General features: G+C 36.9%; 1 long non-coding RNA gene across 1 annotated transcript in view; it reads left to right on the top strand.

Moving 5' to 3' along the window:
• Positions 1 to 296: 296 nt before the first annotated feature.
• LOC111090833 overlaps positions 297 to 25,973 on the top strand; it is a 29,670-nt gene continuing 3,993 nt past the window's right edge. Inside the window, exons 1-2 of the long non-coding RNA XR_005372893.1 lie at positions 297 to 343; positions 20,021 to 20,063. This is a non-coding gene — a long non-coding RNA (uncharacterized LOC111090833). The remainder of the gene's footprint in view (positions 344 to 20,020; positions 20,064 to 25,973) is intronic.

Genomic DNA, 25,973 nt, shown 5'->3' on the forward strand with positions numbered 1-25,973 from the left:
GCCTGAAACCATGGATAGTACTAAACCCTATATACTATTTTATCCTATACATACGTATTTATGATAAAATTTAATATATAAATTAGGCACAGTCAGAAACTAATAATGATGGCTAATAATAAAATAGAACAGTTACAATAATATACTGTAATAAAAGTTAGGTGACTATGTGATCTCTATCAAAATATCTTATTGTACTATACTTACCCTCTTATGATAAAATGTCTATGTAATGAGGTAAAGAGAGGTGACTGATTTAGGCATTGTGACATAGCCTTACAGTAATACTGACCTAACAAAACATCAGAAGGATCACCTGCTTCTGGACCACTGTTGACCAGAGGTAACTGAAACTGTGGAAAGTAAAACCCTGGGTTAAGAGGCGTGGGGATTACTGTATTTCCTTCAGCTCATTGGTGATAGGGGGCACCTGGGTGGCTCAGTCAGCTAAGCATCTGACTAATGGTTTAGTTCCAGTCATGATCTCAGGGTCATGAGATGGAGCCCCATGTTGGGCTCTATGCTCAGTGGGGAGTCTGCTTGAGGATTTCTCTCTCTCTCCCTCTGCCCTTCCCCAGGCCCCACTCACTGTCTGTCTGTCTGTCTCTTTCTCCCAAATAAATAAATAAGCCTGAAAAAAAAACCCACAAGTGGATAAATAAACAAATTTGGCATCTTGACATACATGATGAGATAAGGCTGCTCACTGGTCTCAGACCACCTTAAATTACTAATAATTAAAAGGTACTTTCTAAATGATCTTGCACAGTGTGACTTTATCAATTAGGATATGTCTTGTCCAATATCTATCCATATATCCTGACATAACATACGAGATTTCTTTAACTCAGAATTTTATCAAAACAAGTGGAGAATGACTCAACATCTTGTGATGAATACTCCAGACAATTTGTTATAAAGATTCATGGGACAAACTGTAAAGGATTCAAAGTGGACTGAAATGTGTGTCTTTAGTTCCTTCTCATTAAAGAACTAATGATATTTCTTCAATACAGTGGCTAGAATCTTACTCCATCTGAATTTATTTCTTTTCTTGTTCCTCAGTTGAAGCTGGGAGAGAAGTTATTTCTGTCAGGACTCTTATTTAGAGTGTCAGGCAATTGTTTTCCTTCATGACCAAGCAACTATTTAGACAATTATGCATTGCTCTGTATATAAAAGTAGAGTGCAAGAGACTGCCTAGTTTGGGGCAGCAGTGGTTCACCTGTGTGATCAGCTACCCATGGGGTGGCAATCAGGGGCAGTAGGAGGATGGGTGGCCCTTCCTTTTTACAGAAGCAGCTACCTCTTGTTTGTTGTATTTAGGAAAAACCGGTAGCTTCGAACTGACATAGTTTGTATGTATGAGCCATCATGAGATGATATCCATCAGTCAACAACTTGCCTGACATTGTATATGCTACAATGCTAGTTTTTATTTTTTCTACCAAATACACCAGTTCTATTATTTAAATTCGAATAGTTGGCTTATGAAAATATAGCTTCTGCCAGAACCCAGAACTGCCCTAAACCATATCAAATGAACAATGAATCCTCAGGGGTCAGTATTGCTCTGTGTTCACTGACAGCTCACATTATTAAAGAAAATGTTTTTTTGTGCCTTTCTGTCAAATCAAAATGTTTCTCTAATATGTCAAGCAATTGCTTGTTTCGAATATCTGTCGGATTTGCCATTGCTGCTAGATTAAGGTCAAAGTTGACAACTGAGCAAGACATTGATAATACTTCCCAATAAGCAGAGGGTATGATCCTGACAGCATATTTTATGTTGGAACCTTAGTTCTTATTTGATTCTATTTAACCACTTAAATATTGTACCAAGTAGGAATATATCTGCTAAAAGTATAAAAAAGCAAGTTTGACATTTAACAGAGATTAAGTTCTTCAAACACAGTCTACGTACCATGTTTGTAATCTTGAGTGTCATTATGAATTCAAGCCAAGTGTCTAGAAATATTTAATCCATGTGCATCTAACAGAGAGGCAATAGTTCCCAAAGTATGTTTGTTGTAAGCACACATCTGTTGGTTGCACATGACTTGCTAATCCTATTTTAGGACTGATTATGTAAAAATACTTGCACCATATGTCATTATCCTGGAATATTTGTATAGGCAAGATCATTAAATTTTTCAGATGTCCTTTCTAAAAAAAAATAAGATACAATTGTTTGTAGAATTAAGAGCAATGTCGTTTTTTTAATATGCATAAGTTTTGATGAAGATAACATTTGTGGATTATATACTGATACATATACTCATTCAAATGAAACTTGTTCAAAGTCACCTCTAAGACACTACAATTGATTTTCTTGCAAATGTCATATGATAAGATTTAATAGCAAAAGGGAAATGTTTCACAAATTAAAGGATGAAATTCATTTTCAAGTACTTCAATATGTCTGTTGATTAAATTACTTTCAATAAGGTGACTTTATTTTGAAGGTCAAAAGATTTCCAGCACTGTAAGGAAGGGACTTTCCCAACCTCCCAAAAAAGGTAATTATAAAATGTCTCCATTTTTACTAGAAAAACTTAAAATCATTTGGGACCATAATATACTTTATTTTTTATTTTTATAGTATTTTCTCATATACTTATAAACAAGTTTCCAAAAACTTGAAAAGAGCTATTTTTCTTGACCTTATTTTTTAAGAAATAAAGATAAATGATATAACTAAAACTCCACCTCTATATTTGTTGAATACATTCATTTTATTTGTATCTGAGATAAAGTATGTACTCTAAGTACAATCACAGTTCAAGATAAGTCCACAAAGGAACTCATCTACAATAGCTTCCCCCCTAAAACTTCCCAAAGGCTGCTTAGTTCACAATCATCCATAGTAGATAACAGTCTTATATTATGTTCTTTCACTTTGATCGAATACCAGGAGAATCTCTGAATTGCAAAGGACTGAGTAAGTAGAATTCTGTCAAAAGGAATATTCTGTTAGGTTGTGTATATTTGAAGTAACTCCAGTCAGAGCTGAGAGAGTTAAATTTTCTTATATTCTAAGAAATACCAACAGATAGTTTTAAGTTTTTGTTTTGCACTGTTCAAGTCTTGCACGCCTTCCCACATTTTATGGAAATTCAGAAGAAAAATGCAATTGGATGATTTCACACTGCTTAATATATTCATTGTGGTCATTAATAAGCAAGAATATCTTTAGATGTAATTAGTGGGCACTTCTACACTAGGTTTTGCTTTAATTTAAAATACTTTAAAAGTTTAGTTTCTCTGATTTTACTCTATATTATAAACTTTTAGGAGAAAAAATTACTATTACCAGTGCATCATTAAAGCATCTCACATATTAAAACTATTTACAGATATTCATAGGTCATAACAACCAGAAATATTTGTACAGAGAAAAGCTCTTTTTTTGAGAGAAATGATATTAACAAATTAATTTATTATTTAAAAAGTGATTTTAAAATAAAGAATAAAAATTATTGAAAAGTTTATTATGATTAATAGCAAAGTCTTTCACTGTAATGATATTCATTACATTGGAAGAAATCAGTTTCTGAAAACTAATGATGGTCAATATGTCAGATAGATAGATAGATAGATAGATAGATAGATAGATAGATAGATAGATACCAAAGGAGACTAGAAGAAAACAAATTTTGAACGTTTTTTTTTTGGTCTCTTAACACAATGTAAAATTCACATAGCATAAAATTTATCATTTTAAAATTTATAATTCAGTGGCATTTAGTGCATTTACAGTATTGTACAGCCATGACTTCTCTCAAGTTTCAAATGATCACCCCTTCTTATCTCCTCCCACTGCCTGTCAACCTATAATATATTTTTTGTCTCTGGAGTTGCCTAGCCTGGATATTTCATATAAATAAAATCATGTAATATGACTCCTTTTGTGTAAAGCTTCTTTCACTTAGCTTAATGTTTTTAAGGATTATCCAAGTTGCAGCACGTGTCAGTACTTCATTCCTTTTTGTGACTGAATACTTTTTCATTGTATTGTACACCACAATTTGTTTATCCATCCATCTATTGATGGATATCTAGAAGAACTGTTTGGCTGGTGAATAATGGATAATGCTGCTCTAAACATTTGTGTATGTGTATACTTACTTGTGTCTGTATGGTCAGAAGTTTTCATTGCTCATTGGTATACACCTAGGAATGGAGCTGCTGAGTTATATAGTAATTCTACATTTAGCTTTTTGAAGAATTGTCCATATGTCTTCCACAGTGGCTGAGCTATTTTGAATTCTCAACAGCAATATAAGGGTTCCTATTTCTCCATGTTCTTGTCAATATAGCTATTTTACACTGTTTTTATTATAGTCATTCAAGTCACTGTGAAGCAGTGTCTCATTGTGGTTTTGACTTGCAATTCTTTAATCACCAATGATGTTAAACATCATTTCATGTGTTTGTTGGCCATTTGGGTATCTTCTTTAGAAATATGTCTATTAAAAAAAAAGAAATATGTCTATTTAAGTTGTCTTTTTTAAAATTGAATTGTCTTTTTGTTGTTAAGCTGTAAAAGTATAAAACTTCTTTAATTTAAAGTTAGTATCTTTGTTAGTTATATGATTTTCAATTAGTTTTTTGCCATTCTGCAGGTTTTCTTTTCATTTTCTTGATAATTCCCAACCGGTTTTAATTTTTATGAAGTCCAATTTATCTGTATTTTTCTTTTGGTAACAAATTTAAGAATCCATTGACAAATCTGAGATCAAGAAGATTTACTCCTATATTTTCTTTTTAAGTGTTATAGTTGTAGCCCTTCTGTTTAGATCACTGATCAATTTTAATTAATTTTAAATATGAAATGGGGTTAAGAGCTCAATTTCATCCTTTTGTATTCTATCTCCCACTAAGTAGTCTTGGCACCTTCATGAAAAACCAATTGGCCATATATATTTGAGTTTGTTTCTGAACTCTCAATTCTATTCCATTGGTCAATATTTCTATCCTTATGCCATTATACACTGTTTTTATTATTGTAGCTTTGTAGTAAGTTTTAAAATCAGAAAATGTGTCTTCTAACTTTATCTTTTTCAATATTGTTTTGGCTATTTAATACCCCTTGTGATTCCATATGAATGAGCTACTTATTTGTACAAAAGAGATAATTGGTAGACATTGCCTGATATTCAAATAGAACCTTGAGGATAGGACCCATGTTGCTTTTCATTTGCATATTTTCATATTTTGAATTTCAAGGTTGTTGGTAATTCAGGCTGTGTCTATTCTAAAAATGTTTTCAGCAAAATCCAATTTAAGGGCACATTCTAAATAGTCTTCCTATTTTATTTTTAACTTATGGCTTTTTTATTATATTGTTGGGATTAAGATAGGACCCATATTTATTGTAAAAGTTTTTAAAAAAATAAAATAAAAGTTTAAAGACTTTGAGACAAATAGGTGGCTCAGTGGTTGAGCATCAGCCCTTGATTCAAGTCGTGATCCTGGGGTCCTGAGATTGAGTTCTGCCTCAGGGTCCTTGCAAGAACCATGCTTCTCCCTCTGCCTATGTCTCTGCCTTTTTGTATGTGTGTCTCTCATGAATAAATAAATAAAATCTTTTTTAAAAAGTTTAAAGACTTTCAAATAAACATTGGGCTAAAGTATATCTGATGAAGAATAGATGACATGTCAATGTTTTGGCCAGAAATTAGCACTGTCCTGGCTATTTATTATTATTATTATTATTAAAAAATACTTTTGGTTAAAAAATGCTAACCATTGTTTGAGCTTTCAGTGAGTCATAACATTTTTGCTGATAGAAGGTCTTTCATGTTGAGGACTGCTGACTGATCAGGACGGTGTTTCCTGAAGGTCAGAGTGGCTGTGGCAATTTTTTAAAATAAGACAATGATGAAGTTTGTCCCATCAATTCTGAATGCCACATCAAATGTGCAGGAATACTCCTTGGCCTATACCCTTTCAGGGAATTTCTTTGATTGGGTATGAAATTTCTTCCACAAATACCTAGATTGCTGGATCTATGAGGCAGTAAAGAACAAGAGTAAATTAAAAATATTCTTCCCATCCCCTTACCTTAGATTCACACCTTTAAAATGGTATGGAAAACCCATCTAACTACCAAATATGGGATAAAAACAGGTGATTTCATGTAAAGGTGAGATGGAAGAGAAAGTAGTCATAAATAAAGAAAAGGATTGGGATGGCTGGGTTGCTCAGTGGTTGAGAGTCTATCTTCAGCTCAGGACATGATCCTGGAGTTCTAGGATCGAGTCCCACACCGGGCTCCCCACCGGGAGCCTGCTTCTCCCTCTGCCTATGTCTCTGCCTCTCTCTCTGTATCTCTCCTGAATAAATTAATAAAATCTTTTTAAAAATGAAAGGATTGCAGTTTAGAATACTGTATCACTTTAAGAAATCAAACCAGATTCTTAAAGTTTATTTGAAAAAATAAGAACTTTTTGGAAAATGTTGCCACAATGAAGAAGAATAAACTATCATGTAAAAGAAACAATACAAAGAGAAAGAAGTTATACAACTATCTTCGTTTCTATCCAGACGTTCCCTGGATAGAAACGTCTCTCAGTTGTTCCTGAAGTTTGTGGCTACAGTGATCCTTGCAGAAAGAGAGGAAACACCTGGAAGCCTATATGTGGCCTCTCTTGCCTTCACTAAATATACCTTTTTCCTAATATAAGTATTAGTCAAATGAAAGTATGAATAAACAAAATGAAATTCAGGAAGATAATATGTCTAACATAAATTGCACTAAAATCCCTGCACAGAGATTTAACACTTGTTGTGACTCTATAATTATAAAACCAAATAAATATTACTTGAGGAAAAAAAGGCATCAGAAGGCAAAGATATGGTAAACTCAGAACATACAAGCCAAAGAACTCTCCTAAAGGAAGAATTAAAGGTAAAACAAACAACCAAAAAGCAAACAAACAAAAAATACAAGACAACAACAACACATTCCTGAAAAGTTACAAAAAGAGATACCACATCTCACCACTTGAAGAGAAAAGTCACAGTGGAAAGGGACAAAGTGATAAATTTCAGATATCCAATTAATAAAGCTGAGGGTGATATTAAGCACATTAATAGAAGCAAAATGGTTGTGCAATGGGGGAAAGTTAGAAAGGACAAAAACGGTCAATTGGGGACTTATTTTCCATATTATTATTAAGGTAAAATTAGGAAAAAAAGGTTATTTTGCAATGAAGTTGTGACTATCTGGCCCCATTCATGGCTCTTTTGTCTTCTTTAATCTGTAATACTTCCTGGGTCTTTCCTTGTCTTTATCATGTGGACACGTGGACAATTCCATTCAAGTGTATCTGATGTTGCCTCATGACTAGGTCCAGGCTGTGCACTTCTAGAAGGAGGACCACATGCTCAGGAAGTACATCTCTCCCATTTCTGGTCACATTAGTTTTGACCTCTGTGGTTAAGGTGATAGCTGTTAGATCTCCCACTGTGAAGTAAGTAAGTTATCATTAACATGTACTGAGGGGTTAATATTTTGAAGCTATGTAGCTATGTTGTTCCTCATCCAACTTTTACCACCAGTTTTAGTATTTGTTAAGGTCCTGCCCTGAGTCAATTATGGCCCATGAAGGATGAAGAAGAATGAAGATTCAGTTACAAACCTTGGTTCTGAAAAAATAAAATGAAATAAAAGTTAAAAAAAAAAAAAAAAAAAAAAAAACCTTGGCTCTGAATACCCAAGACCCTGCTCCAGGAGGACCAGCTTGAAGAAGGGTGATGAAGGAAAGAGAAAGGAAAAAGGATAAAGCTAATATTAGTGCATATTGATTTTATAATAAAAATATAAATGTTTCTCAAATCATTTGTGATTATCTTGGGTATGTTCCTTCCAGAACCTACCATGCTCTACGTATTGTAGATTATTGTATTAGGCAGAAATTATGCATCGGAGAAGAGGACAGATTGTCGTCTGGCAGTGGAAGTAAGACAACTCACTTAAGTAAACGTAAACAGTGATTAAATGTGCCGTGGGAGAGGGAAGTTGTAAGGACTCTTATCTAATGATCACTGTTTTCCCCACAGTAGAAGTGACATTTATTTGCAGAACATGAGCTGGAGGAAGTTGGAATTTAAGCCTGCAAGGATAGTCTCTGCAGGCTGGACAGGTGCTGAGGGCCCAGTGGCTTGGTAAACTGGCTCTGAGAGGGAGATTTGTCTGCACCAATGCAAGGACAGGATGGGCAGGGGGAGGCGTGGAGCTATGACATCACAACGGGCTCAGCCATCCCAGCGGAGCTCTGGGGCCAGATGCTCGCCCCTTTAGAGTCTCTCGACTGGATGAGGGGCCCAGGCCTTTATCCATCTACCACTGGTCCATCATTGGAGAACAGCTGCCTCTGGGAAGGGAGTGTGACCCTTGGTCATGACAATTTTCTTCACAGAAGGATAATCACCTGGAGGGGCAGTGCAGCTCTAAGCTCCCAGATGTCCTCACAGCTGGTCACTGTAGTAAAGGGTGCTTAGTCCTGGAAGGGAGGAGGGGTGGGAGGGATGGGAGTAAAGCACAGCTACCGTTACACAAGAACCCAACACTCCTTAAGTGCAGCGGGATACACCAACAGAAGGGAAGGGCCTGCAGCAGGAGCACGGTGTACACAGATCACCGGAAACAAGGCCTGTTTGTCATACCTTTGCAACTTCCACTGAGTTCTATGCTTCCCTTATGGTAATCTATGACAAAAGTAAACTTGGCTTTAAACACTTGTTTACAAAGTGCTGGCACCTGAATTTCTTGGTTGTTGTAAATTAATTTATCTGTGGAGAGGAGGGAAATATCTGAACGTTAAAATCACAGCTGAGGATGCTTTATAATACTCAGAGGAACATGCACGAGGAAAAACTGGTGCCAGAAGAATGGAATAATTACAATCTCCCTGTCGATTGGCTTTGGGAGTGAAATATCTTCTTCCTGTGTGATAAATAAATAAAATCTCAATATTTAAGACCTCGTCAGAAACATCCAACTCTGAGCTACAGGAATTTCCATGCTGCCTGCAGGGTGATCGGTTGCCATTGAGGACCAGTGACTCTTAAATGATGAGATGAATTAAATAAGTGCTTACAGACTCTTCAATTCCTGATTAGACAATGAGACAAAGATTAAGATGATATTTTTAAAAAGGCATTTTACGGTTTCTATTTAGAAATCTTTGGGTGTTGAATCTGTGTTGACATTAAATACTACATCAATGTTTAAACTCATGACCATTCTTTCTCATTGCATTATATTTTGGAAAGAACATATTCTCATGTATTTTAATACATCTATACAGACAAAATAAACTGTAGTTTCAGTGTGTTTGGTGAACATTACCCACCGTCTAATTTTGGAGTTCTCAAAAAAATTTTTTAGTTGCAACGTTTTATTAATATTTTTTAAATTGGCATAAAAATTCTATCTGTTGAGGCATAAGAGATTGGTTGATATATAAATATTTGCCTCCACAAGGAAGTGAAATTATTTTTTTTCCTTTTCAATTAGTTCTTTTTTTTTTTTTTTGTATATATTTTATTGGAGTTCTATTTGCCAACATATAGTATAACACCCAGTGCTCATCCCATCAAGTGCCCACATTGATGGTCTTTCTGACCTCTCCGACCATTAAAAATTACCAAAGATTCCAAAGAGCTTTTTTAGGTCATGTGAGTTTTACTTATCATTACTTACTACCTATCAATCATTATTGGAAACAGAAACAGAAATTTTCTAAATATACCACTGAAAAATAGCAGCTATAAAATTATGTATCACCATAAAAACATATTTTTGAAGAAAAACAAACATTTTAAAAACAAAAGTGTACATACTGAGTACAATGGCATCGCTTTACATTTTTGCATTAAAAAAAAATAAACCTGGCTAAAGAGAAGTCAGCCATTTGAACTTCTACAGTCAATGATTTGCCAAATGGTGTTTTGGTTGAAGATATGAGGAAAATTTAGCCTCATACAGAAATAGGTTAAAAAGAGAGAATTTTTTAATTATCTTTTTTCTTATTTTCTTATTTTGAGATAATTATAGACTTACATGCACATACTGGAAGCAATGGGAGAGATCTTGTGTGTGCCCTTCACTTAGGTTCACCTGGGGGCAACATCTTCCAGAACCAGAGTCCAACATCGCAGCCAGGATATTGGCTAGAATGCTGTCAGCATCTAGGTATCCAGTTGCCTCTCGTGTTGCCCTCTTCCAGCTGCACCACATCCCTCCTCCACACACACGGCAACCATTAGTCTCTTCTCCCTCTTGATGGCACATCATTTGCAGACTATTATATAATTGGAATGTCACCTCTTAGGATTGATATTTTCACTCAGAATAATTTTCTGGAGTTTCATCCAGGTTGTTGTGTGCATCAGTAGTTTGTTCCTTTTTATTGGTGAGTATTCTTTATAACGTGAATCACCATAATTTGCTTTGAAGGACATCTAGATTGTTTCCAATTGTTTTGTTTTTTTGTGTTAGTTTTGGTTTTTTGCTATTATAAACAAAATTTCTAGAAACATTAGTGCCCAGGTTTGTATGTCAACACAAATTTTCATTTCTCTGAGATTGGATCATATGGTACATGCATGTTTAGGTTTTTAGGAACTGTTTTCCAGAGTGGTTGCACCATTTTACCTTCCCAATGTAATATACAAGCAAAGGGTTTCTGTTAATGCTCATCAGCATTACCATTGTCACTATATTTTCCTGAGAAATATGTGGAAATACCTCATTGTGGGTTTAATTTACATTTACCAAGTGGCTAATGATGTCAAACATCCTTTCTTGTGCCTATCTGCCATCTCTACATCATTATCATTGACATGTCTGTTCATGTATTTTGCCTGTTTTCTAATTGGAATTTTTTTTTTACCACTGGGTTTAGAGAGAATATAAAATATTCTAAAGACTAACCCTCTGTTGGACATATAATTTGCAAATATTCTGCCCCCTTTGGTATTTGATTTTTGGTTTTTAGGTTTTTTTTCCCTCTAAACAGGGTTTTGATGGAGCAAAAGTTGTTAATTTTAATGAAATTCAACTTTCCAATTTTTCTTTTATGGATCATGTTTTGGTGTTAGGTGTAAGAATTGTACAGTATAGACATTTTTTTGTTTGAAAACTTTGTCTTATTTTTCCCCCTTTAAGTGTTGTATTTTTCTATTTTACACCTAAATCTATAATCCATTTTGAATTATTTTTTGTATAACAAGTTTATACACTAATACTTTTTGTATAATTTTATTTAGTATTGATTTAGGTTGAGATTTTTTTTTATCTTATTTTGTTTTGTTTTTTGCCAATGGATGTCCAGATACACAAGCACCATTTGTTGAGAAAGAAACTTGTGTCTGATGAATTGCTTTTGGACTTTTGTCAAACTAATTTTGTTATATTTTTGGGGGGTTATTCCTGGGTTCTCTATTCTGTATCTATATCTTTCTCTCTGTCAACATCACACATCACCTTGATTACTGTAACTATATAATACACTTTCAACGTGGGTAGACTGATTATTCCCACTTTACTTTTCTCAAAGTTGTTTTAGTTACTCTACTTCCTTTGTTTTTCCATATAAATTTCATAATAACCTTGTTTCCTCTTACAAACATTATTTCTGATGTTTGAGTAGAAATTTTGTTAAACCTGTACATCAACTTTTGGCAAATTGACATCCTTACTATATTACCCTTCCAATAAATGATTATAGAATGTCTATCCATTTATTTAAATCTTTTTTTAAACACAATCTTTCATCAATATTTTGTCATTTCTAACATACAACTTGAGTACAAGTTTTGTTAGATTTTACACCTATTACAGGTTTACACCATTGTAAAGAGCATTATGTTTTTGACCTCAAAACCCATGTGTTCACTGCTACTCTATAGAAGTATTGTTGGAAAAAAAAAAAAAAGAAGTATTGTTGATCTTGTATCCTGTGATCTTGCTGAACTCAATTATTAGTTCTGGGAGTAATTTTATAGATCCCTTGTATTTCCTATGTAGACAATCGTGTCATCAGCAAAGAAGGGCGGTTTTCTTTCTTCCTTTCCAAACAATATGACTTTTTTCTTGCCTTATTGTCCTAGCTAGAATTCCACTCTTGACATCTGTAAGCCCCTCTGGTACTAGCATGTTAGGGAGAATGAGTGAAGCCATCTGGAAGGGATGAAAGTCTCTTCTCCCCGCTGCCAGAGGCTTTGTTGTCTCTGTGAGGATGGAGACACAGTTTTGTCTGGGTTTTTGGCTAGAATAGAGCTATTAGTGTCTAAAAGTTTTCCCTTTCACTCTCCTTGGCTAGAGAGCAGGCTTCTGGGAGGCTTTATTGTCTGTGTCAGTTTCCACCGAACCCACCACCTAGAGACAAACAGGATAGCTAGGAACTCACTCTCATGCATTCCTTTTCTGAGGTCTCTGGTCAGTTGCAACCTTTCAGAATATTCTTAAATTTTATTTTACATAGAGCCCATGATTTTTATGGATACGTAGAAGAAAAGAATAAGGAAAATATATATCTATTCCATCTTCCTAGAAGTGGAAGGCTGAGTCAAAGACATCTTGAAGATGCTTTCCTAAGAATATATATTTTTAATTTTTCTCATTACTTTTTCTCAAAAATGAGACCAATTAAAATAATCTATTTGGAAAATACCTTAGTGATATTAGCTTATGTAAATCTGTGACAATGTAGAATGCTATTTGTTATCAGTATCTATTATAATATGTTTTTAGACCAAAGCATTTCAGCAAGTGCTTATCTAAAAAGTAGACATTTATAGAATGCAGTTCTCAGATAAATATTCTTCTTTAAACCATAAGAAAATGATTGATAGTTTGAATTTATCCAACAGATTCACATAAAACATTTATAGGTAAAATGCAGTTGGGTTTTAAAGCATAATAATCAAAATAGGATTTGGTCATTTGACAGTTTACATAAATCAATAATGGTTTTGAGGTTAGTTTTTTAGTCAATGCAACAAGATATATCTTGATTCTAACTCAGCAATACCATTGATACCTTATGATACAAACCTGGTGTTATCAGGAACTCATACTACTTTATGTTTTTTTATATTAAATTTCAGTTAGTTAAAATACAGTATAACATTAGTTTCAGGCATACAAAACAGTTGAGTCAACATTTCCATACAAACCCAGTGGTCTAAAAAAAAAAAAAAAAAAATACCCAGTGGTCTATCATAATCTCCATCACCTGTTTCACTTATCACTGTCTGAACCCATACCACTTTAAAAATCATTGCTAATATTACAACTTGTTCAACACATATACGTATTTTTTAATAAAATTATGATTTGGACAGTCTGGGTGTTTCAGCGGTTTAGCGCCACCTTCAGTCCAGGGACTGATCCTGGAGACCCGGGACGGAGTCCCACTTTGGGCTCCCTGCATGGAGGCTGCTTCTCCCTCTGCCTGTGCCTCTGCCTCTTTCTGTGTGTCTCTCATGAATAAATAAATAAAATATTTTTTAAATAAATAAAATAAAATAAAATAAAATAAAATAAAAAAGTAAAATAAAATAAAATAAAATAAAATAATAAAATAAAATAATAAAATAAAATAAAATAATGATTTGAGTGTGCCTGAAAATATGTGGAAATACCTCTTAGTGCAAAATAGAATGTTAATGTCAGTAAAAAGAGAGCAATATTAAACAAAATTCTCTGGGGAATATTTTTTTTTTAGACTTATTTATTTATTTGAGAGGGGTGGAAGGACAGAGGGAGTGAGAGAGAGAATCTCAAACAGACTCCCTGGTAAGTGAGAAGCCCAATGTGAGGCTGGATTCCAGGACCCTGAGATCCTGGTCTGAGCCAAAACCAAGAGTCAGAAGATCAACTGACTGTGCCACCCAGGTGCCTCTCTGAATAAAAAATATAGAGATATTTTATCTCTGATTGCAATTTGAATTAATTTTGAGATATAATCCTTCTGACATGTCTAGCTTTACCCTGAAGTAATCAAATATTATTATTATTATTCCAAACCTTTGAATTCCACCTCTCATTTTTCAGTTCTTTCCACATTTCAAATGGCAAAGCAAATTTCTTTCCAGGACTCTTTCCTTGCCTAGGTTTGCCCAAGAGGAAAGAGGAAGGCTGTAATGATGAATAGAAGCCACTATTCCTACACTGTAATTATAAAAGTCTCTGTGTTATGTTCACATAAAGAGGAGAACTTTTCAAATGTGTCCCAAGGGAACATTAAAAATGGAGTGTAGGACAAGGCAAGAGCTCCAAAGAAAAAGAGAGAAAGGGAGAGAGAAAGCAGAGGTGAGGTGACACGAGCAGAGAGCAGAGAAGAAGCAGAAGAGTGGGCACTCACATTCACAGGCCCAGGGTGGCCATTTACACCCCACAAGAACAGGTGTGCAGCAAACTTTTCTCTTCAGGTAACTTACTCCCTGGAATCTTATTAGAACACATTGTTACCCTAGTTATAATCATCTCCCATACTCCCCTGGAGAACCAACTTCTGGCCAGGCACCTCAAAGGACTCCATGCTCCTGCTCAGATCTCCATGCTCTGCCAAGAGACAGGGCCTCTAACTCTGAGGGGCCATGGAAAAAATTGAGTACAAGTCAGATGGTTCATGTCTTCATTGGGAAAAACATTACACTGTTATTTTCCCTAATGTCTGAAAAGGCTGATTAGGGAAACTGAATTTTCCCTAAGGAGTCCCATGCCATTCCCTGCTCCCCATACCCGAATTCCACAGTCAGTGGAGACCACCTCATCCAGTAGGAGGAGGAGCACACAATCAAAACTACTATAGAAAAATGAGGCTATAGGTCAGGATTTTCCTGTTTGGCGGATTTTTTTTTTTTTCCCTAACTGCTCAGTTTTCCTAATGAAAGTAGGTTTTAAGAACAATAATAACAAGGTCTGTCTATGTTTCTCACATTCTGAAACACAATAACAACATTGTAGGAATTAAGCAGAACGTAGGAAAATACAGTGCTACTACCCTTTGTTCTATTCATAGCTCAGCAGCCTAATTTCTAATCCACTCAAAGAAGAGGCAGCCATTCAACAATTTAGGAGTATTTCCCCTTCCAACAACTGGTTCACCAGAAAGGGAAACTGGTGGTAATTTATTCCATCCCAACATGTGTAGTCTATACATTAAGAGGTGGAGACTATATGCGTATTAGGTATAGAATTTCATATCCTGCATTTTTTAGAAAAACCAGAGTCCCTCTTATTTTTAGTATGTGGGTTTTATTTCTTATCAGTGAACTAGGTGACCGGGAGATTTTATCTTGAAGTTGAGCAGTGCTACATTCTATTACAGTGACAGAATTGGGACGAACTTGTGACAACCTGAAACAAAAGACAGAGGGTTGAACATCTACAGGTACATAGCCCCTGTTCTCTCTGAGTTCCATGGAAAGATGCTTGCTCACAGCACCTCTGAATGTACTTTGGGTCTATACTCCATCAGAAGGACACGTGGCCCCGGTTGCTTCCTCCTTTTGGAGGGGCAAGCCTGATGGTGGCCCACAGAGATATGAGACACTCTGGGCTCAGGGAGAAAATTGTAGATTTTAGGTGCCTCCTACTGGTGTAGGAAGCTCTAGGAAGGGGGGCCTGTCCTACTCATTTCTCTTTTCAGGTAACTCATCAAACTCCACTTCTCAAAGTCCATCCCCTGACCTCAGGGGCTCCTTAAATATAATCCCGTCTTCAGAACTACAAATGTATTGACCTTCTCTTATTTAAACTAGGAAGAAACTGGGTGATTGGCCTCATCCCACTTCTATTTTCTGGATGAACCAAGCAGGTTCTAACTGGATTTGCACCTGGGAATGCAATCACCAATGTGGGATGGTGAGCAGTCTAGACCCAGGCAGCTCCTACTAGGAATGATCACACAACTGGCTCCACCTGGTGGGAAGGTGGATGGCTAAAGGCAGGACAAAATGAATGAGCTCAGTCCGGCTGGAAAGGCACATCAGTCCTTTTTTCCTCCCCTCGGGAGTCTGTAGTCCATGCTGAGGTATCCTAGCCCCAATCCCCACCAATTCCACAATAATCCAAGTCAGTGCTCTACCATGTGGGGCCAGATAGGAGCAGAGGTCATGGCATGTGACTGGAGCACTTTCATCCATGCCAGAACTCTAGAGAATCCATGTGAGTTTGAAAAGAAGACACTTAACAGGAGTTAGAGGACATTATCCCTGTCCCAGGGACCCTTCCCCCATTCTCATCTACAACCCCATGGACACAAGAGCTCTATTAAGGCAAAGGGGCCAGAGGTCTAATGGGCCCAAAACCAAAACCATATAGTCCAAAATCTCTAGAAATGGGGCACAGGTCTGACCTGAGTGTTTCTTTTCAGTGACAGCACAGCAGATGTCATCTTTGGAATATGGGAACGATTCCTGTTTGCTGGAAGAAAAGAGGAACTGGCTAGTCCCTGATGGGACTCCTCAGTGATCTTTTGGTTGATCCCCCCTTTCCCACCCTTGTGCCTCTCATGGCCCTTTATTTAGCTTCTGGGCACGTGACCCCTAGTGAGCACAGTTGGTGATTCACATCTGTAACAGCTTGCCAGGGTTGTATTCCCTCAGAGAATCTGGTTATTGGCACCCCGCTTCCATTCCAGACTGACCTCTGGGTTAGCAGCAGTCAGAGTTTGAATACGAATTCCCCAGTTCAGGTCACTGGTCTCCCTACTTTTCCCACCAGGCTTTGTGTCTGGTCCACAGCGCTGGGCAGGCAGGTCAGGACGGCCAAGCTCTGGGCACTCTAGGAAAACTCTCAGGAGGAAACCGGAGGTCAACTACTCTATGGGAGCTTTTGCTTTTTGAGCAAAATTTGAGCTTTTGCTTTTTCTCTGCTTTTCCCAGATCCTTACCACACAGGAAGCTGCAATCTTATCACTCTGGGTTCCCCCTTTTACAATAAATCCAATGCTCTGGGATTTCTGTGAACCATTAACTCAGGAATGTGGAGGCTCCACAGTGGGTCCTCAGAGCCAGGTGGTCACCAATGACCCACCCATCCATTCTCAGCTATAGTGACCATGGACTGAGCCTCCATGGTATCCTTCCATAGCCCCCAGGGGTGCTGCTCCATAGTCCTCGGATACCCATCAGGACTGTGTTATCAAGCCTACATTCAGCACTACTCCATCCAGAAAATGACTCAGAAAAACACTAACACCATCATTTGATACAGCCTAGCATTCCCAGATAAAAGAACTGATGCAGGGATCCAGCTTCCTGTGGAAAGGAACCCATGAAAGGATACATACAGTCCATAATGGGGCTCTAGGCATTGTGTTGCTGTGCTGCAGCAGACAGACCTCAGACATGTAGGTCAAATGCTGTCCTCTACATAGGACACACATGGGAAGAAACATACATGGATGAAATAAACAGGTAGGTCTGAGGCATTGAGCACTCTGAGCTTAGATGTCACCACAATAGGAGTGTTACGTTAAGTTGGGTGCTCCCAGAAGCAGACTCTTTAGACAAAGATTTAAACCTAAGTAGTTTCTTTGGGAACTAAAGGACAGTGATCAAGTATAAATAACATGGCTATCCCTAAACCCTTGCACATCTGTACAAACATGACACAACTATCACCAAAAGATGGAGCATATATTTGTTCCCTTTGATTTGGGGCTGGTTCTGTTTTCTTGGATTCACCAGTATAAAATGGTAAAGGTGGCATACTGAGACTTCTAAGCCCACACTTTAAGAGGCAGCTTCCGTTTTCAACCCATGAGTATCCAGTGAAGACGCTTAGGTTAGATGACTCTATGATGAGAGATCATGAGCCCAGCTGTTCTGAGCCGTCCCAGCTGAGGCAACAGACTTGCGACTGAAGACAGTTGGGTAGCGTAGTACCAGCTGAGCTCTCAGCTGAAGACAGCTGTATTAGTGAGCCCAACTGGTACCGCTTATCACAGAAAAACTGCCCAGCTGAGCCCAGAAAATACAGAGATGTAAGAAATTGCCTGAAGCTATTACTTTTGGGGATTGTTTGTTACATAACAGGAGTTAACTAATACAGGAAGTGACGTCAGACAGTACAAATGGGAGAGTGGGGAATTGGAACTGGGAAGGGAAAGAAGCCAAAGACTGTGCATTGATGAACACATTCTTTGTATGCACCTGGGGCTCTGCTTTGTTGGGGACCTCAGGCAGCAGCATTAAGCATGCCTCTGTAGTATTCCGCCTGTTACGATAGAGAACTGGAGTTATTTGGTCATTGGTTGGATATCTTAACCTGGAGATTAATTCCCCAGTATATTGGCTGTCACAGCAAGAAAAACAAAACAAAACAAAACAAAACAAAAACCCAAGTGAAGAATCCTGGGTGGTGCAGTAGACTGGTATGAACAGGAGCCATGACCACTGCAGAAATGCTTCTCATCAGCTGCCCATTCCCTGGAGATCTGGAGGCCTGGCCCCATGGGATAGGTGAAGGATTAGTCTCAGCTTATCCATTTTATTGCTGGAGAAGCCAGAAAACATTCCCAGATCATTTATTCCACTTCCTCCAAGATGTTATGGAAGCCTGAAGCTGGGCTGAAAATAACAGCTCCATGAGAAATGAGACATTTTTCCTGTGAATGTGCATTCTTTCTACATCTAGATGGACGATAGGCAACAGATGATTCCTCACAACATTTCTTTGTACCGTGGGTCACTTAGTTCTAATTTCAACAGATAGTTAATAAGCTGGAAAATCCAAGCACAATACCATGAGCAGGACAGGAGACACTGAGATCTGCCTGGAAGAAGCAGGGACGTACCCAGATGAAGGGGACCCACCAAATAACCAGATGGCAGGAGCTTCTTGGCGGCGTTAGAAACAGAAGCTGGGTATCGTATATACGCCAAAACAAGTGAGGGATAAAACAACAGTTAAGGGAAAACAATGGTAAACTAAATGCAGAATTGAAGGAAAAATAAAAGCTAACATTCAAGTTAGAAGTAGTTGATAATATAGAGGATCGAATCAGCCTTATGACAAAAAAACATGTGAATCAAGGTTCACAATAAAAGGGCACTTGACGGGATGAGCACTGGGTGTTATACTATATGTTGGCAAATCAAACTGCAATAAAAAAAATATACACACAAAAAAAGGGATGCAGAGAAGATGACAGAGGGAATGGAACATATGAAACTTGTGGGATAGAGAAATGTCAATAAATAGGTGAAAAACAATAGTTAAGTTTAAAAGAAAGCCTCTCATATCTGAAACAGGTATCCCACTCCAACTTCTGGTCAAGTTGGATGCAGAGAAGCTTATTTTCTGAGTGAATGTGGAGAAAAAGGAGCAGTGTGCAGAGAGGCATCACGGAGGAATGATTGAAATTACATGTTTTCAGGACTTGAATTTAAGCTCCTTGAATTATCAGGTTGCAAAGCCTTGTTTTTGTATTTTTGTTTTGTTTTGTTTTGTTTTTTGCTTCTGTCCTTATTAACTCATTTGTAAAAGGGACACAATGGCACTGATTTCATAAAATCGAATGTGTTACCTCTTTTATTTTATTTTATTTTATTTATTTTATTTTATTTTATTTTATTTATTTTATTTTATTTTATTTTATTTTATTTTATTTTATTTATTTTATTTTATTTATTGGAGTTCAATTTGCCAACATATAGCATAACACCCAGTGTTACCTCTATTTAATACATATAACAGTGTCTGACACATAGTATTAAATAAATATTAGCTCTTATGATTTGAGGAATCAGTGTTCAGCTTCAGAGGGAAAAAGATTTAGCTGGTAGCTGCTAATTTAGCATTCCATTGCCATCAATGCTAAAATCGGTGAGCGTTCCAGCTGGACATGGGCTTAAACTATTTATACATTGGGTTCTGGTATTGTTATTAAGGGCTATCTTTACAATAATGACACTAATTATTCCTATCATTTTATATATTTTAATGAGCATTTCAGATAAAGTAAGTTAAAAAGTTATTGTCTTCTCCTAGGCTAATCCAGACTTTTCAAGTCAAGATCTAAGCAAAACAACAGGTAGGGATACTTGTCTTTATTGTGTTATTATCCTTTAAAGATACTATCATAGTCTCCTTTAAATATCTTTCCCAGAATTGCATTTATCCACACTTTTCTTCTCCTATCAATAAAGAGCCTTTTGCTCTATGATGCAATAGTTAATAAGTTAAGTCCTTTCCACGTGGTTTTCAAGTGAGAGAATCACCCTCAAGTACCAAGGAATGGCACAAAGGAAATAAACATTTTTTTAAGCTGGAACATTTTAGCTACTACGCAGATAAATGAGCAATGAGTAATCTTGTTGGTCTGTATAGCTGAATGCGCATATTATTATCAAATTCCACATTCAGATATCTTTTAAGACCAAATATCTTTTCCTGAATACATTGGCTTCTGTCCAGATCTTAACACAGCTTACTTAATACATTCTGTTTGCCAACACTTTTATCAATCGTACTAGTTAACATAAACCTTTATTATTACTCATAAAATTACTGAGACTTGATATTTATTTAGCCATCTTACCATGACCATGAATTCCACAAGGTGACTATCTGTTGCATAAAGAAATATTCATTTTACTATGCCCTGTATTTACTACCCTCTTAATTTCCCTTAGTGTCTCTATGACAAACTTTATACTCAGGCATTTGGAATGTCACACTCATTCATCGTGTTGCTCATAATTCATTTATAAACCAGAATAACATTCATGCTCTTGCCAGTCGCTGGAGTGCTGCCCTAGACCTTAAGAGGTTTAAATGCCAAATTTTAAAACCACAATTAAAATATTTCATCACCTCATGAGGCTGAACTCTTCCTTTTTTATAAGTGCTTTAGATAATGTGGCTCTTTTTGCCATCTTCTGCACATTTTGTTTAAGCACACTAACAGATAAGATGATTCAAATAATCATTCATTTAGATGTGAAATTATGCTTAAAATAATCAAAGTAAACAGATTTACACTACATTTCAAAAAATTGTATCTATGCAATTTACCTAAGCTCTTCTCATCTCATCTTTATTACAAAAAATTATCCTGACTTAATGGAGAATTAAGAAGTTATACTCTAAAATGTGCACTGCTACAACTTCTTGGTAATTTTTTCTCATTATTTTCAAATATTCCTCCATCTTCTTATGTTTGTTCCTATGATTTTTACTATGAACTCAAAATATTTATAAATAAATAACAATGTGAATTAAACGCCCGTGTTTGTGAAAACACTGTTGTAAAAATTAATATCCATTTATATCTTCTTGTATGAGGACATACATTGTTCATACTGTTGTTCTTATTTTTTCTATCTCTTTATTAGTAGCTTTATTGAGATATAATTCACATACCCTACAATTCATCCATTTCAAGTCTTAAATTCAATTGATTTTAGTGCATTCACAGAATTGCACAACTGTCACCATAATTACCTTGAGAACATTTTCATCACTCCAGAAAGTCATAAGTAATCATTCCCATTCTCCCTCAAGCTCCCAGAGGAAGAATAGGACATGTGGTGATGGAAGCAGAGAGTAAGAAGATGCAGGGAAGGGGCCATGAGTCAAGGAACCCATGTAGCATATAGAGCTTGAAAAAAAACAAGGAAACTAATTCTCGCCTGGAGTCTCCAGAAAGGAATGCAGCTTTGCTGACCACTGGAATTTAGCTCATTGAGATATATATCAGACTTCTGACCTATAGGACTGAAAGATAATACGTTTACTTTTTTAAGCCACAAAAATCGATGGTAACTTATTACAAAAGCAATAGAATACTATACTAGTCTATAGAAGAAAATTAATTTTTGTATATTGATCTTGTATCTTGCAACCTTGCTTTACTTACTTATTTGTTCTAACAGATTCTTAGTGAATTCTGTAGAATTTTCTATAACAAGATCATATTATGTTCAAAGATTTTCTTAGTTATCCTATCTAAACCTCCAGCATAATCATGAATAGAAGTAGCAAAAGTGACATCCTTATCTCGTTCCTGAGCTTAGAAATAATCGTTCGGTCTTTCACCATTAAGTATAAAGTTAACCGTGGGCTTTTTGTAGATGTTCCTTACTAGGTTGAGAAAGTTCCCTTCTAATCCTAATTTATTACACACTTTTCTCATGAAAGAGTGCTGGATTTTTTCAAGTGTTTTTTTCTGTCTATTGAAGCAATCAAGTGTTTTTGCCCTGTGTTTTGAGGGTACCTGGGATTTCTTGTAAACAGGTATGGTAAGATATGCAGACTTGAGGGGATCCCTGGGTGGCGCAGCTGTTTAGCGCCTGCCTTTGACCCAGGGCGCGATCCTGGAGACCCGGGATCAAGTCCCACATCGGTCCCCCTGCATGGAGCCTGCTTCTCCCTCTGCCTGTGTCTCTGCCTCTCTCTCTCTCTCACTGTGTGACTATCATAATAAATAAATAAAAATCATTAAAAAATATTGAAAAAAAAAGATATGCAGACTTGGAAGTGACTGCTATGAAGGAATAAGTTTGCTCACAGTTCCCTAGAAACAGGAGGCCTAGAATGTATGCAGGGCCACACAAGGGGACACCAAGGTCAGTAATGAGGCAGGAAGAGTTCAGGAAAAATGTTGGTAAGAGACTTCATTGTCGTATATACAGGAAGGAATGGGCTAGGCAGGATAATCAGGTTTAAGATTGACTAATTTGAATAATTTCAGTGGGCTCTGGAACATAGGGAATATCTCTAGTTGTCTGGTACCTGCCCCTGAGGTGATTAGGGCAGGGAGATAGTACCCATGGGTTTGACAGCCAGATAAAAGAGGTGTGTGAGGGGGTGGCCTTTGGATTGATTGGCTTGCATATGAAAAGCACACTTACAGGCAAGTTGTTATTTCTAGGAATTAGCTAACCTTGGGGGTGGGGGGCAGTATCTACAGAAGCAGCAAAGCCCCAGATGGCAAAGCACAAAAAAGCAGAACAACAAAAAAGACATGCTTAATACACTGTGTATTCCAGTGAAATGGTGTTTTACATCAATTAACTTTTTAATGTTAAACCAACATTGTCCTCTTGGGATAAATTCCATTTGATCATGATGTATGATCCCTCTTATATGTTGCTGTATTTATTAGTTTTTTAAGGGATTTTTGTATCTAAGTTTCTAAAAGATACTGTTCTACAGCTTTTCTTTTTTTTCTCTTTTTTGGGGGTTTTAGCAGAGGAGAGTGGTTTGTTTGGTTGATTTTTGTTTGTTTTTTCCCTTGGGATGCCTTAGCCTGGTTTTGTTATCGGGGTAATGATAATCTCATCAAATGAGTTGGGAAGTGATCCCTAGTCTTTAATTTTTTTGCAGACATTGTGAAGAATTGATATTCATTCATCTTTAAATATTTGGTACAATTCACTTATGAATCCATCAAAGTCTAGGCTTTTCTTTGCGGGAAGTTAACAAATTAACAGTTCAATCTCTGTTTTATGGGCTTAATCAGATTTTCTGTCTTTCTTGAGTCAATTTCAGTTCTTTGGGTCCCTTTTCGGTATTTTCCCGTGCTGAAATATTTTCAGTCAAAGTTTAAATTATTACGTTATTACATGAAAGTTTTCAAATTTAAACACAATTGTATAAACATTTCTCAAATAAGTTGTATCTAATTTATATTTGGTGTTATGTCCTCTCTCAGTGAAACACAGTGGGAGACTATGCAGACGGGAGAATCAAGCTTAGAGTTCCTTCAAAACAAAACTGCAAATATTTATTAAGTTGTTTCAAATGAAACTGCCTTTTACAAGAGTGAAAACTTGACAAAGGTTGTCAATTTCATATGTTTGACCTTATTAGTTACCCTAAAAACATGTCTATCTTGATCTGTTAAAATCCTTTCCTTCCCGTTGGCTGTTGCTATTGTCTTACTTTACTCTGCTAAGGTATTTGAATACCCACACAAACACAAGTGTTACTTCAGACTCCTTAGTCTTCTAGTTTTTCTCCTTCTGTACCAAGTCAATCTTTAGTTACTATAGATTCTTACACTCTAACATGCCTCCATGTCTTTTGTCTGACTCCTCTGGACACTCACAACATGGTTTTGGTTGAAGTCCATGTTTTTTTCTCCTTTGGATTATTTCTCCTATTCATTCCCTCTTCCATCGCCTGAAATCCCTCCTCTTCTCCACAAATTGAGAGATTATTCTTCTCTTAATATAAAACATATACTTCCATCTGCTTCAAAAATCTTCACTAAGACTTCCAGGGAAGATGGCAGAGTAAGAGGACTCTAAAGTCACCTTATCCCATGCCTACAACTAGATACAGTCAAATCAGTAAAGGTAATCCAGAAAATGATCCAAAAAAAGGAAAAGCACACTTCACAACTCACTGTAGAGGAAAGGCCACATCGAAGAGGATAGGAAGTGCAGAGACATGGGTGGGGGTTGTGGGGGGACCTGTACCTTGAAGGTCTGGCTTCCAGGTAGAGGAGCTACAGCAAGGAGAGGGGCAAGAAACCCACTATCACCCTGAAGAGCCTGGATGAGAAGGACAAATCCCCACAGCATTTAGCTTTGAAAATCAGAGAGGCTAAATTTTGTGAGTTCTTAACAACCCGTGGAACTTAAAGCCTAGAACTCTAAAAATTAGAATGTTCAACTCTGAGAGATCCCAGAGGGTGAATAGAAGCTGAGTCCATGCCTTTAAGAGAGAACACAACAAACACGCCTCGGAGTTAACAGTGTAGAAAGAGCAATTTGACACATGCCTGGGGCATAAGAGAGGGAGTTAGTTATTAGTCTCAGAGTTTACTTAAGGACTTCTCCAGGAACAACAGAGCTGGCAGGCATCATTTCCGTCCCCCACCCCCAGTATAATCAAATAGCCACCTGTGGGAACAAACACAGCAGAGGCATTCACTACCTAACTTGGTTACACCACACCCCGGCCCCTTTAGCCAGGCCTGCCTCAGACCTAGCAAGGCAAGTCCCATCCCCTAGAAAACCAGCACAAACCCTACAAAAACTGGATCTCTTGAACTCCTGTAAAGGACACATGCACCTTGTTAAAATTGCACCCCCCCACACACACACACACACTCAATTTGTAGAGCCACTCATGATGCCCCAGCCTCTGCAGCAGGTATGCATCCCCTGCACCCTTGTACTTCAGTGCTTTGTGGAGTGGCCCAGCTGGGTCAGTTTCAGTAGCAGCTGCACATCCCCCGTGAAAGAGGACCAGCTCCACCTTGTTAAAAATGCATGTGCCACCCACTGCTTTCAAGATCAAGAGACATAGCTGACACAAAAACAGACACAGACAGGCAAAACAGGGAGACAGAGGAATATGCCCCAAATGAAAAACAGAACAAAATCATAGCAAAAGACAACAAATTCAGAAAGACTGAAGTCATATTATACATTTTTTCTTTTTTTTTAAGATTTTATTTATTTATTCATGAGAGACACAGAGAAAGAGGCAGAGACACAGGCAGAGAGAAAAGCAGGCTCCACTCAGGGAGGCTGATGCAGGACTTGATCCCAGGACCCTGGAGTCAGGACCTGAGCCGATGCTCAACCACCAAGCCATGCAGGTGCCCCTGAAGATCCCTTAAAAAGTTAAAAATAGAACCATCTTATGATTCAGTAATCTCACTACTAGATATTTACCCCCCAAAAAATACTAAAACTAAATACTAATTCAAAGGTATACGTGCACCCCTATGTTTATTGCAGCATTATTTATAGTAACCAAATCATAGCAGCCCAACTCTCCATCAAGAGATGAATGGATAAAGAAATAGTATACAATAGAATATTACTTGGTCATAAAAATGAATGAATCTTGCCATTTGCAACAACATGGATAGGGCTAGAGAGTACAATGCTAAGTGAAATAAATCAGAGAAAGACATGTGGAATTTAAGAAACAAAACAAATGAACAAAAGATAAATAAAGAGAGACCAAAAAAAAAAAAAAA

This window comes from Canis lupus, chromosome 18 (genome assembly GCF_011100685.1).
Source record: "Canis lupus familiaris isolate Mischka breed German Shepherd chromosome 18, alternate assembly UU_Cfam_GSD_1.0, whole genome shotgun sequence".
NCBI classification, from domain to species: Eukaryota; Metazoa; Chordata; class Mammalia; order Carnivora; family Canidae; genus Canis; species Canis lupus.